The following is a 5,244-nucleotide window of genomic DNA, read 5'->3' on the forward strand; positions in this document are numbered from 1 at the left end:
GCTACCAGCAGAAGTGCTGTAGGGGTGGAGCCATGTGAGGCTTTTGGAGCTCACAACTTGTTACAGGTTGCTTCAGATGCTCCACTACAGTAGCACTTATATGTTTGCCCTTCTAGATTTTGGATTTGTTTTGGTTCCAAATGTTTGTATCCTGCAGTGTGTAGCTTTTAAAATGGTAGTGTTTATCTTGTACCTTTAAGTGTTAAAAGTGGGGGCTGGGGAGATGGGGAGATAGCTCAGTAGAATAAGCGCTTGCCTGGCAAGCACAAGGGCCTGAATTCAATCCCTGGTTCTGAAAAAAAAAAAAAAAGAATAAATGTTAAAAGTGTTTAACTTTTCATTTGTTCAGGAGTTCAGAGCTAAGAGTTTGTTTTAGGTCTTGGAGGAGACTTAGGACTTAGACTTTTCAACAATGCTAAAACTGTTAAGACTCTGACAACTCTTAGAGAGAGACTAAAATGCCTTTTGCATAAAGGGATGTGCATGAGTCTTTGGGGGGGTGCCCACGGGCAAAATGTCATGGTTCTAATATAATATAGTGTTCAGATTATAAAATGTTAGTAAGCATGTCTATAAATTTAGAAACTGGATTAAGGAAGTATCTGGTTGCTAAATTGACAAGGGGTGGATTGTACTGGTTGATACAATTGTGTCAACTTGAGAAATTTAAAAACTTAATTAAATGACTCAGCAGGGAGCCAGGATTCTTAGTTTGTGAACATCCTCATCCTGAGCGAGAGGAAGGCATGGACCTTGCACAGATTCTATAACCCCAGCCCCAGAGTAGCTTGTTTGTAATATAAAGAGGGGAGAGAGGCTGGCTAGAAGCCGCAGCTGCTGCCCTTCCCTTTGTTCTTCGCTGTTTTCTGCTGCCATGAATTGCAGCTTTCTGCCATGTGCCACTTTGCCTGGGAGCCAGAAGAGTATAGACTGAAACCTCTATAAACTGTGAGCTAAATAAACCTTTTCTTCCTTCATTTTGGTGTTAGGTATTTGTCCCAGCAACGAATAAAAAGTAAATGAAACATCTTAATAGGAAGGGCCCAAAAAGCTGTCCCCCAAGTCTTTGGGGGGTGGTGGCTCAGAGGTCCCCTCCCAGCCACATGATGCCAGCAAGATTCAGATCTACTGGCGGATCTGGCAGTCGGAGAATCTCCGCGCCCTCACCCTGTGGTGTTCTTGTCCTCATGCTTCTGGGCTGGGAAGCGTCAGCTTGCCCACTTCATGGATGGCACCACTGAGGTCCTGGCTACGAGAGTTATCCATGGCATCACAGTCTGCCCACTAGCTGGGAGACCAAGGAGACTGTGAGGACAGGGAGCTAGATGTGGGGTCAGAGGTGGTCAATAAACCTACAAAAGACACACACTGCTGTTCTGATGAAAACTATAATCTGGGTGGAAAGAAGGGTTTTCAGAAAAAACTAGAAATCCCCCAGGGCTGCACGGATCACTTCGTCTCCCCAGACAGGCCTACCCTCCATGTTCTCACCTCACGTCAGAAATTGTTCTTGTGGGGCCAGGGAGACAGCTCAGTAGAATAAGCGCTTGCCTGGCAAGCGCAAGGGCCTGAGTTCAATCCCTGGTTCCGCCAAAAAAAAAAAGAAAAGAAAAAAGAAATTGTTCTTGCGAGGGCCAGCCAAATAGCTCTGCAGATTAAGGCCCCTGCAAGCAGGTGTAAGGGCCAGGGATTTGATCCCAGGGCCTGCTGTGCTGGCCCTGCCCCCAGGGCGCACTGAGACAGCCACTGAGACTGGGCGTGGTGGCCTGTGCCTGTAATCCCAGCGCTTGGGCGACTGAAAACAGGCAGATCACTGATCACTATGAGTCCAGTCTAGTAGTGAGAACCTGAACACCCTGTAGACCCTTCCCTAAACGCGCACGCACACACACACACACACACACACACACACAATTGTTCTTGCGGAATGGGCAGGCAGGCTTTCTGGAGGGTGTAGCCCACAAAGAGCAGCCCGAGTTCAGGATCCCTTGACCCTTGCCTTTGGGCCTGGGAGGGGTCAATCCAAGGTCCCTGATGCAGGCTTCACCCAGTCTGCCAACATCTCCTGGCAAGGCTGTGCACAGGGGCACTGGGCAGGACCAGAAAAGTGGTTGGGCCAGTTGGACCAGCAGAGCTGCAGCGAGGGACCTGCGCGCTTGTGGCCAGCAGCCTCACCCAAGTCCTCCAGAGAGAGGAGAGGTCCTGGGGCACGAGGACAGTTGTACTGAGTCACCCTCCCCGCTGCCGGCTGCCATCAAGGCCCACCCTCTGCTCGGGCTGGTCTTTGCCCCCTTCAAATGCCTTTTCATCAAGCTCTCAGTACCTGCAGGCACCCAACAAGCCGGCCTCCTGCAGGAGCCTCTGTTTCCCATGAGCCCACCCAGCTCCAGCTGTGCAGAGTGTGTCCCAAACCCCTGGACGTGGACAGAGGCTTAGCACCAACAAGAGCTAGCGCACAACCCCATCCGTTGCCTGGCAGCCTCACTTTCCTCATCTGTAAAAATCCCTACCTCCTGGCTTGTCCTCAAGGGCTAGAATAGCATGCTGGGGATGTTTTGTCTGCATATTCTCCTGAATTCCACTAGTGGTTACCGCGTTGGTGGGCAGAAGAAAAGGCTGAGGCAGAGGTTGGGGGGAGCCTCCTCAGGGAGGGAGTCTTGCCCTCAGGCTGCTGCCCACACCACTGCCTTTAATCTCCAGGCTTCTGTGGGCACAGGCTGTGGCTGCTGTGGCCATGGTGTCTAGGCAAGTGGCCAGGGTGCTGGGCCAGCCAAAAGGGAGGAATGGTTTGCCTTGGGGCCAGAAATGCAGCCAGTTCCCAGGCCAGCCCCTCTGGGCCTATGAACCACAGTCAGCCAGGGAAGTAGGGGGTGGGGAGAAGCACATTTCTTTCTGGATAAGGGTTGAAACTTGGGTCAAAGGCTTGGTACTCAGGTGGGCCCACTTAGAGTGGGGTCTCAGCCAACTTCTGACATCCCGCCCCACAAGGGGCTCTGAGGCCCCAGGCACAGGCACCAGGCCAAAGATCACAGGCGTCTCCAGGCACGGAGGCAGTCTGAGATCCTGCTTAGAGACATGGTGAAAAAGGTAAACTAGCCTTTCAATTTGTCTTTAGGGATGCCTGAGGAGTTCATGCTGATGTCTGCCTTAGCTCTTCATGGTGACACAGTGGCCCTGCTGGTCTCTCCACTTGAGTATAGGATGGCCACCCTGTGTGTGGGCTGCTTCTTTCCCCGAGACTTAGTTATCTCTGGAGGCTGCAAGGTTGGGGAGGGAACCTAGAGGAGGCGTTTGTGGGTTTGAGCGCAGGGTGGAGGGGTTGCAATGGGAGTGTTCCGTGAAGCCTCACTTGGGTTCCTGAGCTTGCAGCAAGGTACCAGCTGGAACGCACACGTGACACGGATGGAGGGTACTTGCAGAGTAGAGAGTAGCAGAAGAGCTCTGTCGTGCCTGTTCCTGAAGCCCCCTCCTTCCACAACAGGTACATCAAGCCACTAAAATCCAGAGGAAAAAGTCTCAAGGAAGTTTCCCCCAGAGTAGGAAGAAGGCAGACAGCAATCAAGCCACAAGCACGGGATAGGGAAGGGCTAGGTGGAGGTGTAAGGCTTAGCTAGAGCACAAAGGAAGTAGCTTAGCGGCATAAGCACCTGCCTGGCAAGTGTAAGGTCCTCAGTTCGATCACTGGTACCTTAAAAAACAAAACAAAACAAAAAAAACCCTTCTTACCTCAGGTCAAAGCCTGCCTCTGAGACAGATAGGGTGTGCCAGCCTTTGGGCTGGTTCCCAGTGGTCCTGCACTAGGCAGCCTTCTGCCCTAGCCCATGTTCAACTTCAATGGTCCCAGGTGTAGGCACTGGGCCAAAGATGACAAGTGTCTCCAGGCCTTAATTCACTGTGGAAACTTGCACAGATCTCTGTCCCTTCCCTGCCTCCGTCTCCCCGTCCTGAGTTTTCTGTTCATTCATTGACCCCACTGCTGCCATTCTGACCTGGACTGCCAAGCTCCTTGTTTGGCAGTACACAGCTCCCTCTACGCAGAATACCACTTTCCCACTGCTAATGGTTCTTTCTCCTCAGATCTCAAGTGTCAAGGACTATTCACTCCCCAGCCCTGAGGCTGACCATGGATCTCTCAGGATAAAGGCCAGAGTCCTGTAGTGGCACTAGGCCAACGTGGCTTAGCTTCTGCCTCCTCCCCTGCCAGGCTCTGAGCTCCAGCAAGAGGAACTCCCTACAGTCTTCAAGGATAGTGCCCTGCAGTGCTTCCCCTTGGGACCTTGAGTCTTCTTGACACACCAGGCCTAGATGCCTTCTGTCTTCCAGTGAGTAGGAGCTTATGTACTGCGTCCTCTAAGAAGGTGTGCCCTCCATCCTCTCATAGTCCAGGGGTCCACACCTCCTTCTGCCTCCTCACCTGTCCTTGTCCAGGTTCGAGGCTCCAGCCTACTTCTGTGGCCCAGCCCCAGGTCTCTGAGGAATTGAGAACAATTTCTGGTGACCAGGGAGAAGTGAGGGAAGGGACAACCAGGGAGCCTTGGGTGTCTTCTACAGCTCTACCTGCTCTGAAATTCTTGCTGGGAGCTGGTACCACTGACTGTCCCCTAAGCTGCCCCACACTGGTTTGCCTGGACTGTCAGTTTCCTCCACTGTGTGGGTCCCTAACTGTGCCCATCTCTGAAGGAATCTTAGCAGCTGAGGGGTGGGCCCTGCTTCCTGGGCCTTATCTGATGGGGGTGCAGGTGGATGTGGGCTGAAGCTTTTAGGAGAAGGACCAACCACTGACACCCATCCTGGACCAGGGTGAACCTGAAGACCTTTAATGAGTGAGTTTGTGTTGGAGAGGTGGGTTGCAACAAAGTCAAGGACTCATGTGGACATGCAGGGAGATGCTAGGAAAGGGATCACCAGGCTGGACTTTGCCCTGCCTTACTCTGACCCACTGCAGGATCCTAGGAGGCCACTCTCCCACTAGGCCTCTGTGGTTCTGCTACACAAGGAAAGTGACAAGCAAGGGCCAGTAGGTTATCACTAGGAGATCCTGGCTGCCCCCAGGCACAGCCTGAGCAGTTAAAAATAGCCTTGGGTTTGATCCCATAAAATAAGAGCAGTCTCAATTTTTAAGTGAGGGAAACTGAGGCTCACAGAGGTGAACTCAAGGCCACTCTACAGTTCAGGCAGCAGGGCTAGGCCCCTAGGTCTGTGAGAGGCTACACCCCCTGGCTTTCAGAAAGGATGCCTTGTGGC

This window comes from Octodon degus, unplaced genomic scaffold (genome assembly GCF_000260255.1).
Source record: "Octodon degus isolate 3935 unplaced genomic scaffold, OctDeg1.0 scaffold00043, whole genome shotgun sequence".
Lineage (NCBI taxonomy): Eukaryota > Metazoa > Chordata > Mammalia > Rodentia > Octodontidae > Octodon > Octodon degus.